The sequence below is a fragment of the Schistocerca serialis genome, chromosome 2, assembly GCF_023864345.2.
Source record: "Schistocerca serialis cubense isolate TAMUIC-IGC-003099 chromosome 2, iqSchSeri2.2, whole genome shotgun sequence".
NCBI classification, from domain to species: domain Eukaryota; kingdom Metazoa; phylum Arthropoda; class Insecta; order Orthoptera; family Acrididae; genus Schistocerca; species Schistocerca serialis.
This window is the reverse complement of record NC_064639.1, coordinates 105323142-105339810: the sequence shown is the minus strand read 5'-3', so window position 1 is coordinate 105339810 and position 16669 is coordinate 105323142. Positions and strand designations below refer to the sequence as shown.

General features: G+C 42.4%; 1 long non-coding RNA gene and 1 other non-coding gene across 2 annotated transcripts in view; one reads left to right on the top strand and one right to left on the bottom strand.

Moving 5' to 3' along the window:
* Positions 1-12004, top strand: part of LOC126455453 (uncharacterized) — a 279142-nt gene extending 267138 nt beyond the window's left edge. The window contains exon 3 of the long non-coding RNA XR_007585324.1: positions 11950-12004. This is a non-coding gene — a long non-coding RNA (uncharacterized LOC126455453). The remainder of the gene's footprint in view (positions 1-11949) is intronic.
* On the bottom strand, positions 8932-9003 carry Trnag-ucc (transfer RNA glycine (anticodon UCC)). Its single transcript has one exon. It is a non-coding gene; the product is annotated as a tRNA-Gly (tRNA).
* Positions 12005-16669: the final 4665 nt, after the last annotated feature.

Here is a 16669-nt window from a genome sequence, read left to right as displayed (position 1 = left end):
GTTTTCCCGTCACCAAGAGAAGAGGTCCGACAAACTTCTGCTCTGCTGTAACTAATGTTAGCAGAGAAGTAACTGGGGTACAAGGGTGGACAAAAATATGGAAACATCACAACACAACACCTTACTATGCCTAATACGGCAAACCGTTGGCATTCAAAACAGCTTCCAGTTGTCTCGGAACGAGTAAGCAGAGGTCCTGTAGGGTCTTCAAGGGAATTTTGTACCACTCTCCCCGCAAAATAGTGGCCAATTCTGGTAACGATGGTTAAGGAGGATAGCTGTTACGTGCCCTTCTCTCCAAAGTAGCCCACAAAGGTTCAACGATATTAAGAACTGGTGACTGTAGTGGCCCAGGAAAACGCGACAGTTCATCCTCGTGCTCTTTGCCATCGCATATAAAAAAAATTACGATACCTCCACTTAAAAACCAAGAACACGAAACCATTTTGACACGAAGTTCACTGAGTCAGATACACAACTCACCGAATTCAGAAAGTGACTGGAATGTTCTGACGATGGCAACATCGAAAGACAAGCGGTAGTGTAACAACGATAGCAAACGTTCTTCACTTTGTTCCATCTAACGAAGATAAAGGCAAATGAATGTACGTGACGACGTGACGGTAGAAAGCCAGTTGGTTTGCTCGTCCGAAGAGCAAAGTCTTTTCGTGTTAAACGATTTTTGTTCGTTAAAGAAAGAAAAAAATACGGAAATACATAACGTTTTGTCGTAGCCGCAGTATTATTTCGTGTTAACCGATTATTCATGTTTGATGTTTTCGTGGTAAAAAGTCTAGCGTTCCTGGAAGAGTCCATGAACTGATTCCAACAGTAATTCGGGACTTGTGTTCTGCTGACGAATCTCAGTCAGGTTGCTGCGACATCAGCAAGGTCTCAGACATGTCGAGACATGACAAACCGTGGTTTTACTGATAAAGCTGTGTCAGCAGGCTACCTTCCATCAGGAACGTGGTTGCACTCAACGACTGTTTTACGACTTTCAAATGACAGAGCACAGCAATCAGTCGTCCTTTTCTTGCAGGTTTTATGTGGCAAATCTGGATTTCAGTTAGTGCCTAGCCATCATTAATGCACCATTTCACACTATCAATGCATGTTCTTGTACGTCAGTGCCCTGTTGTTCGGGCTTTTGTCACAGTTCTTTCAACTACTAGTCTTGAGCTGTTTTGAAAGAACTGAGACAGAAGCCCGAACAACAGGGGACTGGCGTACAAGGACATGCATTGATACTATGAAATGGTGCATTAATAATGGCTAGGCACTCACTGAAATCTACACTCCTGGCAATTGAAATAAGAACACCGTGAATTCATTGTCCCAGGAAGGGGAAACTTTATTGACACATTCCTGGGGTCAGATACATCACATGATCACACTGACAGAACCACAGGCACATAGACACAGGCAACAGAGCATGCACAATGTCGGCACTAGTACAGTGTACATCCACCTTTCGCAGCAATGCAGGCTGCTATTCTCCCATGGAGACGATCGTAGAGATGCTGGATGTAGTCCTGTGGAACGGCTTGCCATGCCATTTCCACCTGGCGCCTCAGTTGGACCAGCGTTCGTGCTGGACGTGCAGACCGCGTGAGACGACGCTTCATCCAGTCCCAAACATGCTCAATGGGGGACAGATCCGGAGATCTTGCCGGCCAGGGTAGTTGACTTACACCTTCTAGAGCACGTTGGGTGGCACGGGATACATGCGGACGTGCATTGTCCTGTTGGAACAGCAAGTTCCCTTGCCGGTCTAGGAATGGTAGAACGATGGGTTCGATGACGGTTTGGATGTACCGTGCACTATTCAGTGTCCCCTCGACGATCACCAGTGGTGTACAGCCAGTGTAGGAGATCGCTCCCCACACCATGATGCCGGGTGTTGGCCCTGTGTGCCTCGGTCGTATGCAGTCCTGATTGTGGCGCTCACCTGCACGGCGCCAAACACGCATACGACCATCATTGGCACCAAGGCAGAAGCGACTCTCATCGCTGAAGACGACACGTCTCCATTCGTCCCTCCATTCACGCCTGTCGCGACACCACTGGAGGCGGGCTGCACGATGTTGGGGCGTGAGCGGAAGACGGCCTAACGGTGTGCGGGACCGTAGCCCAGCTTCATGGAGACGGTTGCGAATGGTCCTCGCTGATACCCCAGGAGCAACAGTGTCCCTAATTTGCTGGGAAGTGGCGGTGCGGTCCCCTACGGCACTGCGTAGGATCCTACGGTCTTGGCGTGCATCCGTGCGTCGCTGCGGTCCGGTCCCAGGTCGACGGGCACGTGCACCTTCCGCCGACCACTGGCGACAACATCGATGTACTGTGGAGACCTCACGCCCCACGTGTTGAGCAATTCGGCGGTACGTCCACCCGGCCTCCCGCATGCCCACTATACGCCCTCGCTCCAAGTCCGTCAACTGCACATACGGTTCACGTCCACGCTGTCGCTGCATGCTACCAGTGTTAAAGACTGCGATGGAGCTCCGTATGCCACAGCAAACTGGCTGACACTGACGGCGGCGGTGCACAAATGCTGCGCAGCTAGCGCCATTCGACGGCCAACACCGCGGTTCCTGGTGTGTCCGCTGTGCCGTGCGTGTGATCATTGCTTGTACAGCCCTCTCGCAGTGTCCGGAGCAAGTATGGTGGGTCTGACACACCGGTGTCAGTGTGTTCTTTTTTCCATTTCCAGGAGTGTATATTTCCCAAATAAAACCAGCAAGGAAATGATGACTGATTGCTATGCTCTACCATTTGAAAGTTGTCTCAGATTTCTGCGAAGTCAGTAAGGTCTGTGTGTAAATCCAACCCTGAGCGGTCCAGCAAAAATAGCCGACTATTTTAATTTGAACCTCGATACATAAAATTTCTGGATGACCGACATAGTTTTCTGGTCTCACGAAAAAATTTTGGACGAATCGAAGAAATCATGTGGGGTTTGGTACACTCGATTAATTGAAGAGATTGTGACGACAGACCATCCGCAAACGCACTATAATTCGAAGTTAGCGGCTATCTAAAGCTATGTAATTCGAATTATTTCGTGCTCGTTTCGTTATTCGGCCCTCCATGGCAATCATTTGTTTATTCATTAATGCTGAATGTAGTACCGTATATAAATCAGTTGTAAAAGGACCTCAAAAAAGTACAAGGGCTTGAACCTTGCAGAAAAGAAGCCGATTACTGAGGCTGTGGAGCGTGGAGTGAGAAAAAAGGTTGCAGCGGAAACTTTCAGTATTTCTCCAACCTCGCTGTCGACAGACCTGAAGCAGAAAGTTCGGTTTGCTGAAAACCTATGACATGGATGGTGAAAGTGGAGCGGGCAAGAGAGATCCCTGTGTATTGAAGAATGCTTACTGAAATGGTTGCGGCGATACAGAGGACGAAGCATACCTATCGAAGATTATAATCTTCATTTATAAACTACTTAAACTTTCGCCTGAAGTCAGTTGCAGGTTGTCTCTGTAACTGCTGGCAGGAGCAACAAGCACTTGCTTTTCAGTATTTCATGTAATTATTCACAAAATTAAAGATTTAAAATCCAGTCACAATCTACTCATTAAGAGGTGCAATCGTAGCTCAATGGTTTACCACAATAAGTCACGTATAAGGAGCGTAAATCACGGCGCGCAAACTACACGAGTACATCCAGTCTCTGAGAATGAGAACCTTAACGACTTCCAAGAAACGTTACTCACAATGTCCAATCTTTCCGAAACTTTTTCTCTCTCTCACCTCTACAGCATAACGAAAGGTAAAAAAGTTCATAGCACTTTAGATTTACGCTGCTCATGCAGTAAAACTTGAGCATCGGGAATAATGTTTTAATTTGTTACTTCTTTACTATTAACACTATTCTCAACCTAATTTAAAGAAGTATCCACATATGCCACTGAATGTGCCTGCAAAGTTATGCCACTGTACGGCACTTTGTTCGGCAGATATGACGCCATAAATGTTAAGAAGCGTCAAAAATGAGATGCATGAAAAAGTTTATTAAAATGAAGCGCAAATTAACCAGTTTGGTTCCGACTTTTTCATTAGTCTACGGGAAAATAATCAGAAATTGATAAAACCGAAGTAATAATAATGTTAGTCTCCGTAATGAAGGGTTCGCCTCGAGTGAGCGATTTTCAAATTGAAAGTGATGTTTTATTATGTATTTTCGGAAATTCGTGTGCGCTTTTCGTTTCAAATGTTAAAATACATAAAAATTAATAAAACCGCCAAAAATAACTTTCCTTTAATTATAGTTATTGCTTTTTAATGAAATGCGAATTATACTGAAACTATTGTACTATTTTGTTATTTTATTTGTGAAATTCAACTTTTATTGACTCCTCCTTGATGAATCAAATTTTCGTTAAATCTAATGCTCAATTATTCGAACGTTTTGTTATGTCCCAGCCGTCCTGCCTTGTCTGAACAGTTAGCAGTAGGGATGGTGCTTATCGCTGAAACAGCCGGTTTTCGGATATACCGTTTTTTTCCCACACCAGTTCAACTTGACTTAAAACCGCTAAAAGTAACCAGTTTCTGAAGTAAATGATTTTCGGGTTTTTATTCCTATTATTTCCTGTAATAAACGTAGAAATCTAACAGGAACTGAAAAAATTTTACTCACTCAGTTTCAAGTTACAAAGACTCAAATATTAAATTAAAAAGGCAAAAAAGGCAGACTCTCCACAGTGTGCCTCATAAGTTGTTGAATACTACAAAAAATCAACAGTACTCCTCTGCTCATTCTCATTTTTTAAAACTCTGCTCAAAAATCATGTTGTAATCGGGGATCATATCACTATTTGGGCATTAAGAATGGTCAGTGTTAAAGGGTAAAAACTGAGTGTGAAGAACTCTATTTTTCCTGTTGATTTTACGATTTCCGAACTGCCTTCCTCTTTCAGACAGACTTTTAACCTTTTAAAGCAAATAAAGCAGTGTAGTCCACTGCTACATCACTTATTACGATTATTTCCAGACTACGGTTGGTGCCATTCAGTAATACAACAGATGTCCTGCGACGACAGAAACTACTGTTCTAGACCAGGAGGGAGCAAGTCCTGCACACTGGACGACACCCATACCACCCAAAAGACCACCCCACACAGCATTATGGCCTCAGCAATCTTGCACCAATTCATACGCCCTGTGTCTGTTGCTCGTTTCTGTTAGCATTGTTATTAAAATAGCAAAGATCGCTTTTCCGATTTTCTATAATAACGCAATAATTCAAAGCAACGCAGATTTTATGAATGAAAACTACTTTCTTAAAAAAACGTTTATTTAAAGACGAAAAATTTAGCATTGCTGCTATGACTAATTGTTATTTCGGTTTTTTAACTCGGTTATTAGTAAAAAGAAACAAAAAAATAAGTGTTATAACCGAGACCAAACAAATTCCGAAAAATACCGGTTATTCGAAACTAAAACACCGGTATAGTTTTCAATTGGTCGGTTTTCCCCACTCATAGCTAGCAGATGCCTGCAGTCTCGTTCGCCGTGCCCCACAACCTGCAATGACAACGTGGACAGTCGGAGCAGCGGTAGGAAGCTGCAGGCCAGGCCGTGTGACCTGCTGGCCTTCTTTCCTCACCAGTGGCAGAGTGCAGGAGCCGCCACTGCCGAAACGTGTGCGAGAAGTCCGACCTTACTCTGTACAAATACGCTCCAAGGACAGAGGACATGTCGTACACAGCACGAGATAAGGTCAAACTGCTGACAGATACTGCCAAGGCCAAACGCTTCAACACACTACTCTGGTGCACGTCCCTGTAGCTCCTGTGGAAAGAATTAATACAGATGTTTCGTTTATAAGCTAAACGCAATATTCTTATCTAATTTACCAGAGGCGTTTCGACTTCTGTATAAAAGGCATAAGCTTCCGGAAAAATATAGGAACACACGAGTCAATGCTGAAAGGCATTTGCACATTTAGAGAAAACTTTTCACAATGTTGACTGGAATGAAAGTATGAGCGATCAAATATAGTGGCCGGAAGGTTGTCCGTAACCTGTACAGGACCAGACTGCAGGTGTAAGTGACGAGGTATTCAGTAGTGGAGAAAGGAGTGAGACAAGACTAAAGCTTATCCCCAGTACTGTGCAACCTTTGTATTGCGCAAAATGCAAAGGAAAACAAGGAGAAATTTGGAAAGGATTGAAGTTCAAAGAGAAGACAAAAATGAGGTAACCAGTGACATTATAATTCTGTCAGAGGCGTCAAAAAACCCGGAAGATCAGGCGAAAAGAATAGATTACAAGATGAAAATTAACCAAGGTACAATGAGCAGACAAAAGCCGTGGGATAGCAATATGCACAGACACAGATGGCTGTAGTACCGCGTACGTAACATGTAAAAGGGCGGTATATTGGCGAAGCTGTATTTTGCACTTAATGTGTAAAGGTTTCCGACGTCACTACGGACGCACGGCTGGAGTTAACAGACTTTGAACGCGGAATGGTAGCTAGTGCTACATGCATGGGGCATTCCACTTCGGATATCGTTAGAGAATTTAGTACCCCAAGATCCACCGAGCAAGAATGCGCCAAGAATACCAAATTTCATGCATTACCTCTCACCACAGACAACGCAGTGGCGACAGACTTCACTTAACGACCGAGAGCAGCGGCGTTTGCATAGGGTTGTCAGTGCTAACAGACAAGCATCACTGCATGAAATAACCACAGAAGTCAATGGGACGTACAATGAAAGTTTGTGTTAGGGCAGCGTGGCGAAATTTGGCGTTAATGGCCTATGTTAGCATTCAACAGTAGCACGACATCGCCTCTCCTAGACTTGTGACCATATAAGTTGGACCCTAGACAACTGGAAAACCATGGCCTGATCAGGCGAGTCCCGATTTCAGATGGTAAGAGCTGATGGTTGTCGAGTGTGGCGCAGACGAAGCCATGAAGCAAAGTTGTCGACAAGGCTCTCTGCAAGCTGGCGATGACTCCACAATGGTGTGGGCTATGTTTACATGGAATGTATTGGTTCCTCTGGCCCAACTGAAAGTATCATTGACTGTGAATGGTTCTGTTCGGCTAACTGGAGATATTTACAGCCGGACATCATCTTGCCTAACAACAACGTCACGTCACTGGGCTACAGTTGCTCGCTATTGGTTTGAAGAACATTCTGGACAATTCGAGCGAATGATTCGGCCACCCAGAGCGCCAGACGTGTGCTCCATCGAACATTTATGGGACATAATCGAGACCTCAGTTCGTGCATAACGTACCGCATCGGCAACATTTTCGCAATTGTAGACAGCAATTGGGGTAGTATGGCTCAATATTTCTGCAGGGGGGCTTCCAACGGATTGTTGGGTCCGTGCCAATTCTAAGTGCTGCACTACGCCGGACAAAAGGATGTCCGACACGATATTAGAAGGCAGCCCATAACTTTTGCCACCTCAGAGTATAAAACTCCGTACGCCAACGGACAGCAAACAGCGCAGATACGTCGTACCAACTCTACTAACTCTCTATTCTATACTATCCACGAATAGTGCGAAGGAAAAATAACTGTGTTCCTCGGAACGGGCTCATATACTCGTGGTCCTTAAGCATACTATACTAAGGACACAGTAGAATCGTCGTGCAGCTTCCTCGAATACAGATTCTCCAAATTTTCGCTAAAACGAAGCCCGCCTTCCAAAGATTGCTATTTAAGTTACCTACGCAGCTCATCTGCACCTCCGTATGGACTGTTCCAACGTGTTTCGTTCCTACAACGAGTCTCCGAATTCGCACGACGTCAACTTTAGCACCTACTTTATAAGACTGCAGACGTTTGAAGAATATTCTAGAATTTATCACGTTAGCGCCTGTAAGTTCTCTTCACTGCATCACATCTCTATTGAGAACGGCTTGGTAAAGTTATGTACGGGTGGCACTGTCTCATCTTTCCTGTAGACTTCGTTTCTCATCGATCCTCAGAGGTGAAGCCAGATGTAGTAAATTTTTACTTTGGTGACCAGTGGATCCGACCAATGCATCCAATCTGTCGGTCTTTAGAATCCTACACTTAGAAAGTGCATTATCTGACTATTGGAAATAGCTGAGACTACATGATACTGGAATAACATATCCAGTGTTGTCGTCAAACACCATCTGCCAACAGTGAGGCATAAATTGACAAAAGTTCTCCTTACATAAGATGACTAGATAACGCAATAAACAAAAGTAATCGATTATTGATCAGCTCCCACATTTGCGGAGCAGCCATTCTGCTCTTGACGTACGTGGATTACTTGCTTTTCGCATCACGTGACATTCGACCCACAAAAAACTATAGCGGTGACTTAGATAACGGAGCGAGAAAACATTACCAAGCCCAAAGACTTTGCAGTCGATTTTTTTCCACTACTTTACGCAAAGCAACAAATTTCCTTTCAGTGATTAGAGAAGGCTGACATCCGTCTACAATATACAGACCCATCTGAATATGGTCACGCGAAATGGCCAGTATTCTCAAGCCACTGGAGAGATTGCCTTGAAAAATAGATCCTGTGTCAGGTCGATAAAAGATGTATCTGGCAATACAACACTGTTAAACTTATTGTTATAAACAGTTTCCGCCACTGACAAGCCCTTCATTGTAACTATTTATTAATATATACAATAAAATTGAGAGTAAGTTCCTTCCTCTCCCCCCCCCCCTCCCCCCAAGAAAAAGAATCTCGGAGGTTGTGCATGTATAAAGAAGCAGCTTCAGTTTTTAATCTACTGTCTCACATTGCTTGAGTTCACTAACACAATCTGCAGAAAAAGATTATGCATTACTCACTTCTTCAGCAAAAAGTAATGGAAGTTAATATTCAGACAAAAAACAAAAATTTTTCGTGAATCGTAAAATTATTAAATGTTACAAAGCAAAAAAATACTAAACACCACGTAAAAAAATCCTGCGATGGCCGGGAATCGAACCCGGATCAACTGCTTGGAAGGCAACTATGCTGACCATTACACCACCATCGCAGTTGGATTTTGATGTGACTCATATTTGTATTTCACAGAAACACATTTTCCAGTTTTCTTAAAAAGTTCTGTAGAGAAATATTTTTTGTCTACTGTCATCAATAACCAAGAGATAATTCATAGAAAAATCCTCCTGACTGCTACAGTTGGCGCACGGTCTACTCGGCAAATAAATCCCACCCAAATGTTTCGAGGTCCAGTATATATCGTGGGCCCCTGTTTCGTTCGGATTACTTCAGACTACCATTGAGACAAGATATTACCAAGATGTTGTATTAAGACGTCCCGTATTATAGTAAATACGTTTGCAGTTCATAAGATGTTGCACTACATTTTAACGACAACGAAACGTGGAGCGGCGGCACATTGCAGCCCATCTGGCGGAGACAGGCGTAACTACTTCGCCGTTGCCAGGGAATCAAGCGCCAAGGACAACTGAAGAACGCCAAATATTGTATTCCTATCTCGTAATTGTTGGGCTTCGAAGGACACGACTCATCGTTTGTTTCATAATCGGTGACAGTAACATATGAAAAAAATTCCTCCCAGTATCGACGTTGGTTGTCATTCCTTCTACTGGTGTACGAGCTCCGACTGCTCGCCGGCGGCTGCTGAACAATTCAACGGGTTTTCTCTTGGTATGTTGTAGGATGTGATTAGTGCCTGTTTCAAGGGTTACACTAACTGATAAATTGCTGAGTGACTTAAAAAGACAGTAGCGACCATTTCGCACCTGTTGTCTCATCGTTTCCATCTTAGAAACCTCGTGACAATTTAGCACAGAATTAGATTGTTATACTTTAGCGCAAACAGTCTAGTTTTCATTACTGGTCCATCTGTTTCGACTCGTTCAATAGTTCACATCTTTGCTATTGTGCTCAACTATCACCTTTTATACACATGTCGATTTTTATATCAGTTATTACATTTTGTTGGGACTAACTCGAAAAATCAGTCAATGAAGATTTTGTATCAAGATACTTCAGGGATGTATGTCACAACGAGACGACACGAACAACCGTTGCCTATTTCCTGCAATATACTGTTGCAACAATAGGACAAAGGACGTGGAATTGTACGTTATAGTTGTTACGCGTTAGCTTTACTTTATGAGGAACATCAGCTGCAGACGATATGTTACAACGTAACCTTGCAGACATTTCTAAACCATCAGTAGCTGTCACAAAGAGGTACACTGACAGACAGTAACAATACTGGTAAGAAAAGAGTAATATTAACTCTCAATATATGCAAACACTGATTCCTTATTTCAATAGATGAAAAAACAACCACAACAAAATCCACAGAAACCAAAACAATGATGTCTTTGAAATTTTTAATTATTAACATTGTATAAGTCTGTTGTGACCAGATGAAAGTACAAGTGTCTGGTCATAACTGTGGGTTCTTTGATTGATCTGGGAGAAGGCTCATCAAACTGGAACACATGAAATATTAGGTCACTTTACTACATAATTGAATAAAAAGTTCACTTATGTTTGACACACTTCTTTGCCATAGGATTGTAGTACAATTTACAGGTGACATTGATTAGGAAAGCATTACTTGATGCATTTATTAACGAACTTTAACAACTCGTTGGTCCTACACTATGATGTTGCCTTCTTCAGATGAGGTCACGAACTGGGGAGAGCTCTTCCCAGCTTGGTTCTATATTGACATCGGTGTGAGGGTGCTGAAGTGCTGTGTTGATAGGGGTGGTCTTTAGGAGCACCTCCAATTCGTCGTTGCAGATTGCATCAAGACCTCGCATTGCCGAGTTTGGTGTGGCACCACAATCTCTGTACTATACCACAGAATCCACATTTGCGCCGCACCAAACGACTTTTAAAATCTCATTCTTCTAATTTCGTCTCACGATTACATTCTTCTAATTTCGTCTCATGATTACTTCACAGCAGGTTTGTTTCAAAAAACTTTACCAACATTTTACTGCAATAAAGTTGACAACGTTTCTTTCTTCCTTACAATTTCCACACAATGTGTCACTTTTGTCGTCATAAATCGTAATGCATGGTCACCATACAGACGCTAGGCATGTACCAGCAGCGGTTTCAGTGTGAATCGATGTTCTTCCAGTACTGCTTATGCTCTCTTCGTTTTAAGATATCTTAAAACATACCTTTCTATGAATCTCACGTTGTTTATGTGATTTAACACTCCTCTGCAAATATCCTACTCCCCAACCAAGAGGTTAAGTAATTGCGAGATTTATTTATGTGCGCTATGAAGTGGAATATTTTATCAAGCATAAATAATTTTAAAAAAGATGGACCTAACTCACTGGAGTAGCAAACAATCGACTGAAATCACTCCATTATTAAACTTCGGAAAGTACTTTAAGGCATCAGCTATAACCTATAACTTAACCACGCAGGCTTTCATACTAAGGCAAACAATTTTGTAATTACAGTCATTCCGACGGTTTCCGACTGTGATTGTTCGTTACAATATAACAGCCGCTATGCATCACTATTTGCTGAACTCATTGATTTACTTTTTAATAAAAAGTGTTTTGAAACATAGCCCCCACTTTTTCATTGGTAAAGAGAAATTATTTTGACATATACTGATACTGTTTGAGTTTGCTTAGAACAACGGTTATATTGTAAAAAGAGAAATTTGTAGCATCAATTCGGGGGTAGAAAGAGAGAGAGAGAAAGAGACAGAGGAGGGGGGGGGGGGGGGGAATTATTTCCCCATGAAAAGCTCTTTGTTGTAAATCTGAGTTTGCATTAGACCACTCATTACATTATTCATTCTAGGAGCTGGCATTGTATCACAATGTTAAACTCTATAACTGTTGTCGATTTGTTTGCTAATAGTGGGCATACGAAGTGTTATGATCAATTCCTCTGTAGTTATTACCTGTGTGAGGTGTCTTATTATTTCCAGAGCTGGTTCCCGTGGTATCACGTTTCACAGTTGGCAGCAGAATAGGAATCTTCCATCTGATGCCGACAGCAGTCACGTGGGATCTTCTTCTTCTTCATGTGCCGTCTCCTCTAAGAAGGTTGGCTGTCATCATGGCAATTTCTGATCTTGATTTGGCTGATCTAAGGAGTTCTGACGTTGAACAGTTGTACCAATTTTTTAAATTGTCAATCCAGGATGTCCGTCTTCTACCCCTCGTTCTCTTCCCACAAATTTTCCCTTCTAGTATTATTTGCAATATTTTGTAATTTACTCCCCTAATAACATGGCCTAAATATTGTAGCCTCCTTATTTTATTAGTTTTAATTAATTCTTTTTCCTTTCCCATTCTTCTTAGGACATCTTGATTAGTAATCCTCGACACCCAACTAATTCTAAGTATTCTTCTATATGCCCACATTTGAAAAGCTTCTAAACTGTTCATGTCCTTCTTTTTCAATGTCCACGCTTCCATTCCGTATAATAATTTTGAGAATACATAGCATCTTAGCAACCTCATTTTTGTGTTTAAACAAATGTCTCTCGAACAGAATGCATTTTTCATCTTATTAAAGATACTTCTGGCCTGTCCTATTCTCGATTTAATTTCTTCTGAGCTTTCAATCTCCTCATTTTCAATTGTTCCGAGATATTTAAATTTACGTACTTGATCGACTCTTTCCCTATTGATTGTAAGATTTTCTTGTTGGTCTGTTTTAGATATCACCATGAACTTAGTCTTGCTTACGTTAAGAGTCAAGCCAAATTCTTCACTTTTTTCTGCGACTTTGTCAAGAAGTAATTGTAGATCTTTGAGGTTTCCAGCTAGTAGTGCAGTGTCATCAGCAAACCTAACATTGTTAATGTTTAGCCCATTCACTTTAATGCCAGCTATTTCATCTGATAGAGCTGCCTGGATTATGTCTTCTGAATACATATTAAACAATAAGGGTGAGAGAACGCAACCTTGTCTCACACCCCTCTTTATTTCTATATCATTCGATAACTCATTTTCTACCTTCACGGTTGCGGTTTGATTGTAGTAGAGGTTATATATAATGCGGATGTCTTTCTTATCAAGCAATAATGCACGCCCGCTGAGCCACGCCTCGTGCAGCTGCAGTTCCGTACCAGGAGGACCCACTGCCACCGTCGGTGGCGATCGCTCAGCCCACTTGCACTTGGAGCCTCATCGCCACAACGCCATCATTCATGCTCAGTACAGGGAGGCTCTTCCTAGATGCTGTTGTATGAGCTGGGCTGCGTTTTTTGCTGCATTATTTGCAGCGAGTCTTTGTTCGCTTGGAGAAACACAAGTTAAGCAAATCATCTGTTTGTTGTGTTAACTTGTTCGTTATTCATTTATGTGTATGAAGTCATACACAACAATGCCATTACAGTAATATTGTTAGGAAAATAAATCAGTGAGTAATTTCGTTTCAATATTTTTTCTCTATTCCTTGTGATGACAGTTTAAAGAGACACACCTAAGATTATCAGTCTTTTATTCACCACCCGTGTTGGAATCTGTGTACCCTATCTGCATGCGTCTACAGAGTGATCACAAAGTCCCAATACCAGGTATGTATTACATAGATGTTATGAATTGTTGTTTCTTATCGTTGCAGGTGCTGATGTACACCTAGTTACGGCTGACGAGTCCACTTACATCATGGCGGAACGGATCATAACGAGCGCGAGGGCTCACGAACGACTCCACACAGGAAAACCAGTGAGAGATATTCAGCTTGAGTTCACTATAAGGCTTCAGGAAGTTTCCCCACAAACAATTTTACGGTGGGAGAAAAAGGTCTTCGCAACTGGTTGCATAAAAGACAAGGCCCGCTCAGGACGACCACTAGCACGACTGGAAACGTGTATGGAGGTTGCGAGATCTGAACGTTCTCCAAAGATACCCATTTGTAATCGGCCACAGGAATTTGGTGTTCCATTCTCGACACTACAAAAACATATGAAGAATGATTTGAAGATAAAGGCATTGGATGTTTAACAAACTGAGCGGTAATGACATCCAAAAATATCATCAGGCTTGTAGGGATGGGGGTTATCGCTTACACTAGTTCTTTTTGTCTCCAGTTTAACCTGGCTGTTAAAGCAGCTCGCTCGAAATAACCAGTCTCTGAAATTACCGAATTTCGCTATTTTTATTGGTGTTAGTTCCAGTAACAAATGTAGATTTCGACTGAAGACTGAAAACATCTAATGAATGTGAAGGAACGGGAGATCACGGTTGTTATGACACAGAGGCTGTGGCAGAATAGGTCTCACTGTTCCAGCAACGACGGAAAACGTGAAGGAGATGGATGCGGCGACAGCGAGTGCGAGAGGTCACAAGTTGAAGACTTCCCTGCACTGTCACTTTTGGATGGTATCAATTTTCACTGAAAAGCAACTAGAAAATTAGATGTTCTGTTACTATCGCAAGCAACACGTCAATAAAATTATAGGTATATCAGTCAAATTTACCTTCTCTACCAAGACACTTTGTAGACGTTTTCTCTTCATATGATGTCGCAAGTATGTAGGGCCTTCTCACGTTTTTAATCTTTCACAGCAAAGGGAGCGTTGTTTTTCATTGGCACCGCACTTCGTAAAACGCATCCACCTAGGGACAGTGTCAACCTACAATCCAGCTATTGTCCGAGGCCGACAGCGGGAAACGACCGTATGGGCGGCGTTGGGGCAAATGATGCACACTGCACATACACGTGTGCCGTGTAATGGACCACGCCACACGGCAACAGGTGCATTGTTGAATTTGGAGTGCTGTACCGACTATTTTATCATGCGTTTATAGCTAGTTTCTAACTGTAAGTGGTGTTATTAAAATGTTACTGACTGCTTTTCCTGATTTCTATTATACACTAGTATTTCAAAGCAAAGGGAATTCTACGAATAAACATAACTCGTTTTTAAAAAGCGAGTCATTTAAAACCAAAAAAATTATCGCTGGTGCTGCTATGGCGAATTGATATGTTAGGTTCTTCACTCGGCTATTAGTAAAAAATGAAAAAAACTGTTACAGTCGAGTCCAAGAGATACCGAAAAATACCGGTTATTCAGTAGCAAAATATCGGTAACGGTTTTACCCGGTCGGTTTCTTCCATCCTTACAGGCCTGTGGGCGAATTCTCGATGCTTTTACAACTCTTCCTACAAGGGGAAAATGTTTTTCTCGTACGAGTGTGCAGTATATCGCAGTGCAAGTGCGAGAACGTGTTCTAAATGTTTGTGTACTGTATATCTGAGGCGGGACGTGGGTACCAGCCCGGCATTTGCCTAGTAGGATGTGAGAAAACGCGTAAAAACCACATCCAAGCTGGGCCTTTCACCAGGCCTCGTCATTAATCCACGAGGCAGATTTGAATCGGCTGAGGCTCGCCCTCCCGTATCCTGGTGCTGGCGCTTTAACGAGCTCGCTTAACTGGGCAGGTTTTTTGCAATGGTAATATTATAGTAAATAAACAGGATAGGTTTGTTCATAAATAAATAAATCTTCTGCTACCAGTCACGATTTACACACACTGACAACATCAAAAGAAATGGCTTAACACACATCAAAAAAACTCACTTGAAAATGGGAATTATTTCTCGAAACGCGTCGTGCGAATAGTAAAATAAAGAAAATCGTGACTGGTAGCAGAAGATTTATTTATTTATAAACAAACCTATTGTATCTACAGTCACAGGCTTTCAAAAACCATTTATAATGGATCAAATCAGAATAAACAGGATGTTACTCAATTCCGACTTTTAGGGGTTAAGAGGGGAGTTAGTAGTTTTGATAAGGGACCCATCTCCGGAAATGTGTCGATTGGATGTAAAATAAGTTTGAAGATCGGATCGCTTTCGAATCTCCCGCTTCACGGTTCGAACATTGCGGAGACAAAGAACTCTGACCCCTGTGTTCCACAGAAGACTATGGCATGGAGATTGTTTCGGGTACACGTCTTCTACGCGACGAAGGACGCCCTCTTCAAAGCTGAGTGCTGCACGTCCGTAGAGCACCGCAATCAACCCTCCTAGACGCGAACGTACTAGTTTCAAATGGTTCAAATGGCTCTAAGCACTATGGGACTTGACATCTGAGGTCATCAGTCCCCTAGAACTAAGAACTACTTAAACCTAACTAACCTAAGGACATCACACACATCCATGCTCGAGGCAGGATTCGAACCTGCGACCGTAGCAGCAGCGCGGTGCTGAACTAAAGCGCCTACAACCGCTCGGCCACAGAGGCCGGCGTACTAGTTTTTCGCAGCCGTTGTTGTAGTACGGCGAAAATGGTATGTGATTGAATAATTACAACACAGCCTGACTACGCCCTCATATAAGTTTGTGAAGTGGAAGATCTGAAACTGATCCGATCTTCAACCTTTTTGTATCTAAATGGGAACAGGTTCCTTACCAGAATTTTGTCTACAAGCCCTAGGAGCCTGCAATACATATTGTGAAACACCCTGTACAATAAATTCTTAGTAATGGTAGTCGCTAAAAGCTATTTATAAACGTCCACAATTACCTTAACGTTCTAATCCTAGTCGTTTCGAAATGTGTTCACTCCACAATATCTTGGAATTTGTATTGATAGGTATCTACATCCAGATTTATACTCCAAATACACATCTGTGTGTGCCGAAGGGAACATCGTGTATCATTATCAGTCGTGAACCTCATCTCACTTATTCCAAATGAGAATGATTTACAGGAAG